Genomic DNA, 15096 nt, shown 5'->3' on the forward strand with positions numbered 1-15096 from the left:
AAGGGATGATCTCCTACTGAAGCCAACCCCAAAGTGAGAGAACCTCTACAGGACTTCCTATAAGGAAAAAACATGTTCACCATCCTCATTTTTCTCTGTAGCTCATGTTTTCACCTAGGTTGCCAGGTGGATGTTTACTTCCAAAGCAGATGTCTCCTTCCCCCTGCTTGGATTCCACTGGCTGTGGACAGTGTGGCTGCTGGCACACTGTAACACCTGGCTCCCCCAATGATTAATGCTCAGAGCTGTGGCTATGTGGGTGAAATCTGCAGCACTGCCATGTGTGCCTTTATTTTAGTTTCCAGACTATGCAGATACATGTGGTAGAATCTTTATATATACACCTTTGAGATGCACACCTATAAAGGGAATACACCAAAATCTTGTAACCTTGTATCAGTTGTAAATAAGGAATGGCATCTCATGTCTTTTTTTATTCTTTTGAGGGGATTTTATCTATAGGTTGAGCGTGTTAAGGGAGTTTACCTCACTGCAGGTGTACCTAGCACTTTTATTGTGATGGAGCATAGATTGCACTATGATTTCTGAAGAGGCTGCTCTTTAAAGAGGTAAGATACAAAGCAACAAGCAGATTCATATAATAGATCATCATTTAAGGTAACACATTCTGCCTGACATGTAGTGTTTTGCACATTTTGAATTGTCTCCTGCCAAAATATTCAGGCCTGCAGGGGGAACCCCTATTGGGAACACAGGACAGATGGATCTGAATCCAGTCATGAAACTCCCTGGGGCCAGCAGTGTGATGTTAATGATCACACCACAGTAAGATGTAAAACATACCTTTGTGCAGCTCAGTGTAAACAGCAACTTTGGTATTATGATGTAAATGAGAAACCAGCAAGAAATGATGTGTGAATGGAAACACAGCAAGGTGCTCTGAGGGAGCAGGAAGCACAGTGCAAGGGGAAATTCTGCACATTGCAAGTGGAGGTAAAATTAAACCCTGGACTCATTTCATTGTAGAGATAAACTTTGAATACTACTTGGGCTGATGCAGAAGGGAGGGAACTCACCAAGCTGTACCTAACCCCAGCCAAGGTTCTGGCAGGGCATTGGATAGGTTACCATTAGGCTTGAGTTCCTGGGATCACCAGTTAAGAACTGGAATGTGGGACTGGGTCCAAAGAGAAGATAAAAATCACCAATATACCTTATTCTAATATATCCTATGGTCCACCTTCCTGCTCAGATTAGGGCTGGCTTTAAAGTTAGGCAGTGTTGCTCAGGCCTTTGACTGTCTGATTTTCAAGTGTCTCCAAGGGCAGGGATACCTCTCTGGGGAGGCTTGTACTAGTGTTTGGACAACTTCATGGTGAAAACATTTGCTGTAGCATTATGTGAGTCTAAAATGGTTCCATGTTTGGAGGGCATGAAAGAAGAGAACCTGAGAACAGGTAGAAATTAAAGGAACTAGAGGGGCTATCCAGAGATGCAGGATGTGCAGCTGGGTCCCCAGCATTATTTCAGAAATCCCTGGTGCCCCTCTGGAAGTCCTCCCCTGAGTTGGAGACGTGATTTGCATTGGGTCCTGGTGAAACAGAAGGTGCAGTCAGAGAGCCTGATGTCGCCAAGGTAATTTAAAAATGTGCTGGGCAGCAGGAGTGGTGCTGTGTCTGCTGCTGGCTGTATTGTACCAGTGATGTGCCTCTTTGTCCCAGAGTTCCCCGTCCTCTTCCTCTCATCTCTAGCAAAGGAGTGAAGGGCTTGCTGGGAAGCTGAGCTTGAAGCTAAAGGAGGTCATACTTAACTAACCTCCTGGAGTTCTTTGAAGATATTACTGCCAGGCTAGATAAGGGGAATTCAGCAGTGTGCTTAGAGTTTCAAAGAGCATTTCACAAAGTTCCACATCAGAGATTAATAGCTAAGGCAAAAGGTAAAGGAAGAGGAGGTAATAGAGGCTGTTGGATCAAAACCAGCTCGAGGGCAGGTATGAGACAATAAGCACAGATGAAAACTTTTCAAGCTGGCAGAAGGCTGTTCTTGGGACTGTTTCAGGATCTCTGTGATGTGTAATCCAGACAGCACAAAGGTGCCCCACCATGCTCATGTCTCTAAGGCAGCCTGGGTTTGGCACCGCCAGCAGCGAAGTGTCCTAGCTAGACCCCCTTCTGACTCCCCAGCCTGATCAACCAGGAGTCCTTTCATGTCTCTGTTGGGTGGGAGCAGTTGTCATGGTCTGAAGTCACCAGTTCCTCTGGGGCCATGTCAAGGGGCTGCCAGCCCTGCTGCACCACCATGTGTTTCAGAGCAGTCTATTTGCTGGACCTTGGAAACAGTGAGCTTGCTCCTCAGAAACACTGTGCATGTGAAGCTGCTGAGGTCTGAGAAGTTACTCCAGCTTTGCAGTGGGTTGAGGGAAGAGATAATTTGGTGTAAGGTCTCCTCAAATCTGGGCACAACCTAAGCAGATTCACCAGGGCCAAAATCTCTTCAATGACTCTGCTAACAAATGACAAAATGGAATTTAAATGTGGAGAAATGTAGAGTAATTAATCTGCAAGCAGTGAATTGGCCTGGGGAATATGCCTTAACAGAGCAAGCATTCAGCAGACCAATGAAGAGAGGGATTTGATGTGTGCATGGGGTTAGTTTCTTTTGGAAAAATCCTTGAAACTGTCTGCCTAGATCACATCTGTAGCAAAAGGGCAAGCAAGAGTGCATTAATGGAGGGACAGGATAAAAACTAGAAGAGGTGGTGTGTCTATTGCTGGTAAAGGCATTAGCTCCCACCTGGAATATTGTTAGCAGTGTTGGCCACTGCACCAGTGTCTTGTAGCATAAGGCAACAAAGAGTAGCCCTGCAGAACCTGTGCACAAAGGTGAGAGAGCTGGATTTTCCTCCACGGGCTTCTTCCCACTGCATCCATTCATCATCTAAAGAGGAAATCTGAGGAGCACAAAGGGTTTCCCTTTAACTCTTAACAGATGTTGGGAGTTTTGAAGTCAGTTATATTTTTCTCCAGAGTATTTATTTCTCTCTGTGTTTCTCTTGTTCCCTTCCACCCATTTCTTCTCTTCTTTTATGGTTTCCTCTTTTCTTACTTCTTTCTGTCCTACCCTAAGCCAGGGGGTTGGTTTGTTTTTCCCTATTACATTGCTTCTCCTCCACCCCTGCCCAGGAAAAGTCAACTCACTTCTGGTTCCTGAAGGAATCCCATCTCCAGTGAAGGGATTGTTACTTACAGGATGTGCAGGAGGGTGAAAAATACATTTTTCCACATAGATTTGGATGAAAAGAAATCAAAGCCATTGCTTTTGAAGAGGAGAAGCTCAGCAATCAAACTGAAGGCAGGGCATGGAATATTACTCAAACTGACCATTGAAACTCTCAGATGTGGCTTTCCTTCTACACTCAAAGGAGTTCACAATGCCATGGCTGTTTCCAATCAGTACTAAAATCTTTCTTTTTTTCCCCCTGGTGTATATTCAGAGCAAGTTCAGCACGTTGCTCTGAATTTACCCAGCTATAGAGGACAGCTGATTTCATTTGAGCTGTACAAGAGGCAAGCTTATTTCTTTCCCTTGGATTGTGGTAAGCTTGTCAATCAATGCCCAGGGCCAGTCCATACAACACAGTTGTGCCAGGTAAGAAATGCACTTGTCAATCTGTCAAAATATCCATTTCTTCTGCTCTTCTCTTAACCAGTCCTGAACACTGAAGGAAGGCTGAGAATTTTAGGTCTGTATGTATGTTGAGCTGTAAGGTATAAGTCACAATCACGACAGCACCTTAAATGACAGCAATTAGTATTTCTCAAAACTAGGGCTTTTTTCCCCCTTCATTGACTGATACAGCAATCAACAGACTGATGCACAAAATGATAAAATAGGCCTCTAATAAGAAAAGGAAAACCTATTATTCTTGCTGTTTAAATCCCCTGAAGCAGGATTGGCTATTGCTATAAAATCAGTGGAATTATCCTTGCTATTTCAACTTGCCAAACCAACCTTTTATCCCTTTAAATTCAGGTCTTTAGAGTAACTTGCCAAAATAATCTCTTGGCACCACTGAGGTGAGAATCCACATTGTGCTGCTCACATAACTTCCTTGCTCATAGAACCATTCATCCTGGACAGATTTTGACTGGGGACTTGTGCTTTTAACCCTTTTAGCTGCTTTTGAAAATACTGCCTTGCTATCTTGCGGGAAAAGATCATGCCATAATGTACCATGACAATGGTGGTTGTGAGGAGCGTAAAGAAACATTTAAATAGAAATTACAGCTAGAAATGACAGCATGTAAGGAAAAATCAAATTACAGGATTTACCTTCCAATTCTTAAGAGCAAAGAAATTTATTTGGCCCTTTTCTTGGATGTAGCTGGGCAAGGGAAAGAAATGCTGAGTCTCGTATGATCTTAATTATACGCTCTGGGTGCCAGCAACTTTCAGGGTACATGTGGATTCTTGACTGAGGCTCAGTGTGTGAACTTTGTCACTAGAGGACTGTGTCACACACAGAGCTGGGACAGGAGCCATCATTCACAATTCAAACAAACCCCAAGCCCTTCAGAGGGGGGGCATAAAAACCGTGGCACGATTCTCCATACCCTCGTGCCCTTGGGAACAGAAATACTTCAGGCTTCAAGTCAGGCCCTTCTTGTGAGGCTCTCGGACTGGACTGGAACCATCAGCTATTCAAACTATTGTACAAAATCTTGCTCTTTTGCAACTCCCAGCAGTTTTTCTAGACAAGGAGCATTATAATTCTAAGCTATAGATGCAAGTCCACAATTTCACTTCAAAACTTTTCCCTTGATTTCTTGGGTGTCTTGGCAGAGGGTGTTTGGACATGACAGACCCTGGAGGTCCATGCCTTGCCATGGGACAGTGGAGAAAAGGGGCAGGTGCTGGGTGCAGGAGGCTGATTGTTACCAGCTGCAGCAAAAGTGCCTGTTTCCTGTCAAGTTTCAACAAGAAAATCTAGGTGAAAGAGATGATGTTGGGAACATTTCTTTTCTGTAGATATTTGGTCTTTGTGTTGACTGAAGGCCTGCAAGACTTCACTTGTCTGGCTGTAAGCCCCTCAGTGGGTTTTGTAACAGCCCTTGAGCATGAGAGATGGTGCAGCTGCTTCCATCCTCCCACCTGAGCTGCAGGGGGATGTCAGGCATGTTGCACCCTCACCCCCAGGACACATCTGAGTTTGGTGTCACAACGGGAATCTTGTTGTGAGGAGCAGGAAGGTGTCCTTCATGTTGCCTCTAGAACTGAAGTTAGGCCGCTTTCATGTTCCTACCTTAACTGTGTGTGGGAGGAGGAGGGCATGCAGGGATATTCTTGTGCTCTTCTGGGATTGCATCCTTAACAGAAAGCATACACAACTGGGGGGGATGTTCCTGTGGCCAGCTGTGTGACAGCAAAATTACTGCTCTCATGATAAGCAAGAGAGGTTCTGCTGCTGTTCAGAAATATACTGAAGGTTCAGACCAGAATGAAAATCAGTCCTACACATGGTTCTTCACACTGTGGGCTCTTTGTACTGTCTTCAGGGGGAGAAAGTCTGCTGTGGAAATCCATCATGTCCTGGCAATTTAGAAGAATTAGAGGGAACATGCTTACTTACCTAAAAGAACAAATGCGAACATATGGAGATAGCCTTTTTTTTCTTAACCTTAGGAAGTACCAGCAAAGATTTTCATGTTTGTAAATTGTCATTTTTTTAGAGCAAAGCCTTATGGAAAAGTCAAGGTTTTTTTGTGGAAGACGTGATGGAAACTATTACAGCTCCAATTCTCGCTATTGCTAGAAAAAACAGAGGTAGCAGCAGAAGAGGAAAGTAAGCGCTAAAGGTCAGCTATGAACCACAGGAAAAATGATGTGGCCTCATCAGAGTTTTCTTTGGCTTCCTGAGGTCCCTACCTGCCCTCAAGAGAGTCCTTTCTTCATTGGCTCCTGTGTGGATCTGTCCTCTGATGGCTGAACAAATTGCTCTTCTCAGCAGTGACCAAACGTGAGAATAACAGCTTTTCTCATGAGGATCACATCTGGGCAACTGCTGTCATCTTTCTCTGTCCTGCTTGCTCTAACTCTTGACTTGGAGGGGGGAAGACTGGTGTTTCAATGTATGAAATGTCAGCTGGGATCAAATCAATAACATTGATTTCATCTTGCGCCTCCAAAGAGCTGGGACTTTTCCTTTTAATTTTTTTTTCCTGTAGCTCTATTCTTTGAGAAGTAGAAGAGTGAAACAAAGACATTGAGTGCTGCCAGTGGTCCTCAGGCACAGAGACCAGAGCCAGAGCTGCAGAGCCCTCCATGGGTTTGAATAGCTTCACTCTCACTGGACTAAATCAGGTTTGGATGTAGGAACTTGGTTTTCACTTTTTGGGTTGGTTTGAGTCACTGTTTGTGAGTCCTAATAGGACAGAGTGCCCTTGCTTGCTGGGACCAGCCCTGCAGCCAGCCCAGGGCCAGATACCCAGCTGGTGAAGGTGACCACATACCTTAACCTTAGAGAGTTATGCCAGGTTACAGTTGCCTATGTTATGTCTCTGTAGGTTTTTTGACACGTTATAGTCGTGCCTACGCTGACTGTTAAAGACAGTCATTGCTGACTTCTTTTGTGACCAGAGCAAGCTCTCTGCAGCAGCAGGGACTGTAGGCTGTTGATGCAGCCCCTTGCACCTACAGAGCAGGCAGCAAGGGTGGGAGGAGGGTCTGCTCTGCTCCCCGCTTCTCAGGGCAGTATGGACACAGCCTGTAAATCCTGCTGTGGAGCAGTTGTGGTTTGTCAGGTTAAGGCCTGTGGAGTGGTTATGGATGCTAAAGTAATGCCAAGATCTTCCTATGGACCCAGTAGTTCATAAAGTATCAGAGGGCAGAGCAGGGCAATTCCTAGTAAGGCAACTAAAGTAAAATATAAATGGAAAGATGTAAACTTGATCATCCAAATGAGTTTACTTTCCTTTTTATACGACAGATGTTGTTTGACCTAGGAGAAAGAATAATATTATAGAAATGGAGATCAGTCTGAGGGGAAAAAATAAAGTCATATAAAAATAAACCACAAATAGCAGCTGCTTGAATTGTATTTCTAATATATCAGTGTTGACAGCTCTCTCTGTCCCCCAGTTGAGCCAGGAATCTTATACAAGTGGCTGGTAAAGAAGAGATGAGGAGGGATGTGAGCAGAGGCAACGGAGAGGCAGAGATGATACTGCTTTGTGTCGGTGAGTGTCCTGGGAAGGAACAGCCTTTGGAGATGTGTGAGGGGATGTGGAGGTGTCACTGCACAGCACATGGAGGGGCTCAGGGTCAGAAGCTCTTGCTGTTGGTTGCAGTGAGTAACACTCATCCGTGGTTAGGAACAACAACGTAACAGGGTAGAATAAAGAATAGTAAAATAAATAGAATAAAGTAATCCAAACTTGTGTTGTTGCCACAGTCTGAATGCCCATTTGGAGTGAGCTGTCTGTGGAGCATTAAATTGGTGTCCTGTGTTTATCTATACCAGATGAGGAGCTGAGCTGAGTGTGTAAGGGTGGTGGGTTACATCCTTGGGATGTAAATGCAAAGCAAGTTTCTTACTCTGTAGGCTCAGTCAGTGGGAGAAATACTACCTAGAAAAAAAAAAAAATAAAAGATCCTGACTTCTCAGTGCAGCAGACTGGGCTGTTCAGCCAGGACTATGTGCCTAGGTTTGATTTGCAGCAAGTGGTAAACACCTCCTCTTTGACAACAAGTGATCTCTGACAGGGGCTTAAGATGAACGCAAAAAAAAAATAAATTAAGGCATTCTTTCATTGTTTGTGAACAGTTAGGCTGGAACTGGCATGATATGACTGTGAGAAAAACTGGCAGTGCTTTCCTTTGTGTGTGAGGAGCTGTGCCTTGGGCTGTGTGGTGCTGGGAGCCCGGGCAGGCACGGTGCAGCTCCGGCGTCCTGTCCGCAGCGCGCTGTAGAGCAAATAACACATTTTTATTTTTATACAAATGTGCATAACTTCATCCATTTCTTGTGGCTGCTCTGACAGGAAAAGGAAATTTATGACGCACATCACCCATTTATTTGGCACAGGCACTGTTTATTGCTGAGGGAGGCATTCTCATGGAATTGATTGCACAATTTCCTCCTGGTGTACTGTTTTCAAGTAATATCCCAAGACCTCTGTGTACTAAGATACAGGGACACTTCTTTAAGGCCTGCAGAATACTACAGCAGAGGGGGGAAAAAGCCACATAGTGGAAAATAAAATGTAAAAATACAATTTTAATCACACTGTAAATCTAGGTCTCTCTCCACTCTGCTGGGAGTGTCTGTGGAAACACCCACTCCCAATTGGTTAAAATTCTAGTTTTCTCCACAGAACTAAGAACAGCTTTGGATTTTATCACTGTATGATTTTCACAGGTATGAAAGGTCGGGGTTTTGTCCTGGGTTACTTGTAGTTCATGCTCTAAGCATGATGGTGGACATGTGGTGGGGGGAGAAATTCTGCACTTCGAAAAAAAGAGAATGGTATATGCTTAGTGTGATGGTTTGCTGAAAGGGTGGGATTGTTGCCTTTCCCAACAGGCAAAAAGGGGTTGAAACTGTTAATGTCACAAAAGGTAGGATGAGAGGGGTTGTTGCCTTGATTCAAAGAGCTGTTTAACAGCCATACTATGAATGGCACACCATAGAGAGAGAGAAACATCTGTCCTGGAAGAGGACTCTTGGGTTTTTTTTAAAATTTTATTTTATTATTTTTAAAAAATTATTTAATCTGCCCATACACAGTCATTTGTACCAAATCTTTGGTATAATAGTTGTCTCATTTGCATTTGGAAAGGCATGGAGTTGGATGCTTGCACACAAATATGTGCCAGGTGATGACACTGGTTACAAGTAATCATGAACTGAAGATTACAACCAGAAAATTCAGAGCTCTCTTTTGAAAAGATGACTCAAAGTGCAGGGATGGAAAAACAGTGGTGCATAACAGCAGTTCTGGACAATAGATTCTGCTCCCTTCCACTCCATGGGGAATGTCAGTGACAACCCCACACATATCAGCATACTGAAGGTACACATTGCTTCTGAAAGAGTTGCCTGATGAATAACTTCTTTTCTTTCTTGTCTGCCTGGTGAATGGCTCCTTACCTGCTTCACTCTCTTAATTTCCTGGAGGGGAGTTTGGCAGCCAGCACAGCTTTAATTTTGTAATTTCACTTCTCTGGTGTCTCTGTTGGTTTCTGCTAACTTCACAATTATTCTTTCGGGCTCCAGATGAAAGCGATCTCCTCCTAAGCTTCTGTTTTCACACTTCTGAATGGCAGCTTCCTCATCTCAGCCTCCTGATGCTCCTCCTCGGGGCTCGAAGCTGGGGACCAGCTTGAGCCCTGAGTGTGTGTTCTGCAGCTCTCGGGTGTACAGCTGTGGCGTGGGCTGGAGTGGGTGTTTGTTAGCACAGGGGAAGCTCACTGGCCTTTTGTATGTGCTGACCTCTGAACCAGAAACAAGATTCAAACCTCAGAGGAGACCGGTGATTAATCAAATTGGGGATCAACTGTGACTCAACCTTTAGATTCCCAGCTGAGGTTGTGTCCACGGCTGATTAAAAGAGGAAAATATATTTAGCTATTTACAGCTGTATCTCCCTCCGAAAGAGGACAAGGCACCATGGATAAACATATTTATGTTTGTTAGATGTGCAAATTGTGGTTCCTTTGAAAACCTCACAGTTTATCATAGAGCCTCAGAAAGCACAGGGCTGTTTATTGACGCTAGAGGACTTCCCGAGACTGTGCCGTGGCCATCCCTGCTCGGAGTATTTGACACAGGCTGGCACGTCCGCCAGGGAAAAACGCCCAGGCATTGCCATCTGCACATGAAAGACTAAAGGTGGCTCCAAGCAGTCCTCTGTAGGAGATAATTTTCTCCCTCAATTAGGTTACACTTTCTAGATGCTGCACCTCAGAAGCCTACACTCTTCCCAAGCCCAGCTCTACAGTCAGCCAGTGGTGAACAGAACATACAGACTTTCTATTGCTAATATATTTCAGAGTGCTGTGTGATATTAGCAAACTCCAAATAGCTGTCAGGACCTGAAGGTATTCTGGAACATCCTTTGATGTTACGAAGTAATGCGTTTTCCATATTATTCCTTTGAACACATTATATATGCAAAGTCTAGCACTTCTTATAGGAGAGGTGGAATTATCATACAATAAGATATTTTTTCCTCTAGTTCTTTCATGGCTCATAACATATAAAATTTCTCCTTAAAATCCAGGCTAGGAACTCAAACTTAATTTATACAGTATTGAAAACATTACAGGGCATAAATCAGTTCAATTTTTAAAGTTCCTGCATGATATTTTCAGAGCAGCCAAATTCCTTCATTCGCCTGGACTCCTTCCAAAATTCTGCCAGCGCTCATGGAAATCTAAATAACTTTGGAGAAAAAGCAGGTTTTCTGTGGAGGCTCAGATTACCCTGTCACCCTTCCTCCACTGCAGACAGGCCTCTGATAAACATGGAGAATAGGGACAGGGAAATTACTTCATTACTTCATGTCCTTTTCAATTACAAACATCAAGGAGTCTGAGCCTCCTGCCAGCTCACGCCCCAGACCCTTGCAAATTTGTGGCTTTCAAAAGCCAACAGTTGCATTTCCTTTGCCAGCAGGGATAAGCGATAGAAAGCGAGCAGGGGAGCTCACTTGAATTTTATTTCTGAGTGTTATTTAAAAAGTTTCAAATCTCAGCTCTGTTTATTTAAAGTAGGACTCCAGCTGAAATGCAAGTCTGTGAACTAGAGAAGTGATCAAAACAGGACCGCACCTTCCTTTCTTTTCTGGGAATTAATCACTTACTGGTGGTGTGTTACTGTAATCTTCCTGTGATCATTTAACCTGGAAGTGGTACTTCCAGAGAGTTTTGTGATATTCTCCTGCTGGCATCTTCAGATCTACTATTTGTACCATTCATCTGTTTTCACAGCACATGAGGATAATGCATTTGTTTTCTACCAGCTTTGCTTTGTGTTTTGATTTACATCTAGAGAAACAAGTGTATTTTCTTTGATGTAATTTTTCCATTATTGATGAACCAATATTACAAAACCAAGGCTTTTTAAGATCTTACTTAGAAACCTTATTATTTCTACCAAATAACAAAAAAAGTAAACCCCAGTCTCAGAACATTGTGGCAGGATTGAATCTGATTTCCTACTTAAAGCACAAATCATACAGTCTCAACCTCTGCTCAGTTTTTAGGTTTTTTTTAGGCTTAAAGTCACCAAAATAGAAGCCTGTGTTTGGGTTAAACACAGGTGTCTGTGTATAGCTCTGGGAGGGTTTGCTGGGATTATTCTGTTCCTCTTCTTTTACACCATGATTCTGCAGTGTGGGCTCAGGTGACTTGGTACCTCGACAGGCCAGATGTCTGCCCTGCAGTGGTGTATGTCCTGATCACCTCTGTGATCATCTTTGTGGTCAGGAGAGAGGGAATGGAGAGGAACACCTGTGAAAAAGTTTTGGGGTCCTTCAGTGCTTTGCAATTCAGGTTTTGCTTTGATATGAATTCAACAATCCAAACATTCTTGTGAAATGAATCTGCAGTGGGTGTGTGTAGAGCAAACAGGTGATGACATGGAAATCAAGAGGCTATCCAGAAGTTCTCACTACATCTTTTCCGAGGTTTTACTTGTTTCTTACTTGCACATTACTTGAATACTTCTGTTCAAGTCAGTGGGAATTTTTCTAAGTGAAATTGAAGTTGTTACCTAGAAGGTGTGCAGAATCTTTTTGATGCCTTCAAAGCTTCATCCCTTGGCTGGAACTCTCCTGGATTCAGGCTCTGTGTGGGTATGTACATGTATGTATGTGTGTGTTTGCTTCTTGATATTCTCTGCTACCTCTTGGGCCATAAATATTGTGTGAACCACAACAGAGGCATGTCTACTGCTGGTATCAGCCCAAGTGTGGAAGTACATAAAACAAAAAAGTACTAAGGAAAAGTTCACCAGACTTGGAAACTCCCAGCTGGCCAGGGAGCTGCCTGGAATGAATGATCTGTACCTGGAATAATTTTGTGTACTCACTGACTCCCTAAGATAGGATGCCAAAACTGTTTTTTGCATAATGCTAAGGTCACAATGATGTAGGTATTTTTTAGTTAATGGAAATTTTGGATGCACTGTAAGCAATTTTTTCTTTTAAGAAGGAAAACTGCAGGTAGACTCTCATTCTATTTGCTGATATGTAATAAGGAAAGGTGTATCAACCCAAGAATCCTATTGTTGTGACAAATCACAAGAAGGGGAGTAAGACAGTGCCTGCTAAATGTCGCCTGTGCAAATCCAGTACATTCCAAATCCATGGAGTGAAATACTGTTTGGAATAAAATATGATCAAAACATTTCTGGAAATATAACTCCACTGGCTAGTTCACCACCTGGACTTAGTTTTCATATTGTAGGAGAGTAATTAAATTTTTATTCTTTTTAAATTATAGCCCCCCCAACCCAATATCAGTTCTCTTGTCTTCCCACTGAAGCAAGCACTGTTAAGCTGCTATAACTTTAAGAGCATGAAAGCAAATGTTGTAAAGAGGTCACTGTAAAGGTCACGCAGCAGGTTTGATGTGTCAGTGGATAAATGATGGGATCACATCTGGAACAGTTTGGTGAATAAATAAAATGTGAAAGCTCATATATCACTGCCCACCTTCCAATCTGTAAGGGAAAGAGAAAATAAATTCTCTAATAACCTTGTAAAGCACATAAAAGATATTGAATAAACTCTTGAAATTTTGTGACTAAAACTGTCTGTATTAAATAATGATTTTAAGAGTGGCAAAAAGCTTGAAATACAGTATGAGTCTTCCTTGTAAAATGTTGTTTTATTTTATGGTTTATTTATTAGACTATACTTGGATAGCTTTGAAAAATATAATTTTGAGTTTAACTATGTGTTATTGAAACACTCTTCCTTTAGATATGTCCCCCAGAGGTATTTTATATTTACACTTAGGGAGAAGAATTTTCAATTTTTATTACGCAGTGCTGCATTATTGCTTATACTGCCACTATATTCTGCCTTCTGCAAGTAACATTAATATATGCATATTTTACTGCCATTACCTTCAAAAGGCCTTAGAAAACCCATAGGTCTAAAATGATTTCTCTAAGTTGGTCATTACTGACTACTGAATTAAGATACCAACAGGCTGTATATTGTTTTACTGGGCCATTAATAATAAGCCCCTGTGAGCTGTAAGACAGCAAGCTAGAAACTGAGTAATTTCAGTCACCAAAGGAATGTACAGTATTAATAAAAGGCTCATAGAAACCTGTTCTGGAGTGTGAATGCCTTTGGTGTCTGATGAGGCACCCAAGGCAGGGGGTGAGTTTTGATCTCCAGACTCCTGCAAGCAGCTCCTTGGGACGTGAGTGGCAGTGGCAGGGGCTGGTTTGCCTGTGTGGGGAAGTATCACACTCGTGTAGAGAAACAATACATGCAGATGTGTGATGTACAGTCACTGCCAACAGCTGCAGAGGAGTCTTGGTGCTCGTTTTCCTCCCTTGCACAGGCCATTGCAGTGCCCCAGCTGTGCTCTGAGGCACAGAGCCACGCGTGCCATGCTCTGCTGGAGGCCCCGGGACTGGGCAGGCAACTGGGTGCACCCAACCACAGGCTGTGCTGTGGGAGTAGCAGACAAATTAGTCATGACACTCCCACAGTTTTGCTGGGAAGGAAGAGCTGAAACCAGTGCCTAATGTAGTCATGGAGAAAGTGTCATCAGCTTAATCTGGGAGCAACAGGGCGAACGCTGGAGGGTACGGATGTAGGAAAGTGTGGAGTGGATGGCTGGAAAACCAAGGTATGGTGAGTAGGCTGTTAGTGCTGGGATAGTTCCTGAAGAAACCTGAAATGTCACCAGCTAATGCTTGTTTTCCTCCTGCCTTTCACACGTGCAGTGTAAGACATTTAGCATCTGAGGTAGATGATGGAACAAGAACAAAAAAAAAGGATAGGCAAAGTCTAAGCTGGTTATAACCACAAATGTAGCTTTTGTTCTGGAAGACCATGTTACTTGTAACCTTTAACTTAAACTTGGAAATCACAATTGGTTTTGTGACTTTGCTAAGAATCACTGAAACTGATGCCAGGAAGCAAATCAATGACCTACAAGAACACTTTTATTTTCCCAAATATGATCTTGTTGCACATAGGTCAATCCTGCAATTTCTCCAATTCATTTATTGAGCTCCACCTTAACGTGGATTTGGTTTCTTGTCCCTGTCAGACAGCTGTTCTAAATATCTTATTCCTTTGATGAGCCGAAACCCCTTCAAATATCCAGCTCATACTTTATAGCCAACTTAGCTCCATTAAATTTTTTGGCAAATATGTGGTCATGCAGTCTTTGAAAACAGCCATATTTAATACAACCTCGTGCAGCTTTTTTTCCTCAGAGGAAAGGTAATTTAACTTACAGAGAGAATTTTATACTTTAGCACAGGTTTCTGATTCTCTGAGCAGAGCATTGAGTGTGTCTGTCCTGCCATGGAAACTTGGGCTTTTCTCTTTCATTTTCCTCTGAAGGATTCTTGTTACTCTAAGGATGAACAGGAGCATGTGGAATACTCCACAGAGAGTGACAGAGCTGGGGCAGAATGTGACACCAGTTCGAAGGCAACAGAGGTTGTAAAGGCAGCAATTTCTTTAGCAGAGACATGATGAGGTGCTGTGTTGAGATAGTCTTGGCCAGTAGCAGTGATCCATGAGTCTCCCTGCAGAAACAAAACTTACTTTTTGCTCAACTTTATTCAGCCTAATTTTTTCTTTTTTGCGAGCTGAATTCTGTTCATTTAGACCTGGGTCTATCTGAGGGTCTGTGGTTTTCTCTTTTTATTGCATTGCCTCGCCTGAGCCCACTGTGGCCATTGATAAACCTTCATGCATTAACCTGCTGAGAGGAGGGATGGGAGAACCTCACATTGCAGCTACAAGATTAAATGCTGCCATTGAACCCTGGACAATTTTGTGCCACTAATCTTTTGGTCTGACTAATATAGCTAGATATACTACCCAAACCTTTCAGTGATGGAAATCATGTCTAGGTCTGGTAAGCAGAGAAGTA

The 15096-nt window shown here is 43.0% G+C and overlaps 1 long non-coding RNA gene across 1 annotated transcript; it reads left to right on the plus strand.

Moving 5' to 3' along the window:
* The first annotated feature begins 452 nt into the window (after positions 1-452).
* LOC116794086 lies at positions 453-9026 on the plus strand. The gene is made up of 4 exons (XR_004359682.1): positions 453-569; positions 5691-5816; positions 7099-7196; positions 8799-9026. It is a non-coding gene; the product is annotated as an uncharacterized LOC116794086 (long non-coding RNA).
* The last annotated feature ends 6070 nt before the right edge of the window (positions 9027-15096 follow it).

Source organism: Chiroxiphia lanceolata, chromosome 14 (assembly GCF_009829145.1).
Source record: "Chiroxiphia lanceolata isolate bChiLan1 chromosome 14, bChiLan1.pri, whole genome shotgun sequence".
Classification (NCBI taxonomy): domain Eukaryota; kingdom Metazoa; phylum Chordata; class Aves; order Passeriformes; family Pipridae; genus Chiroxiphia; species Chiroxiphia lanceolata.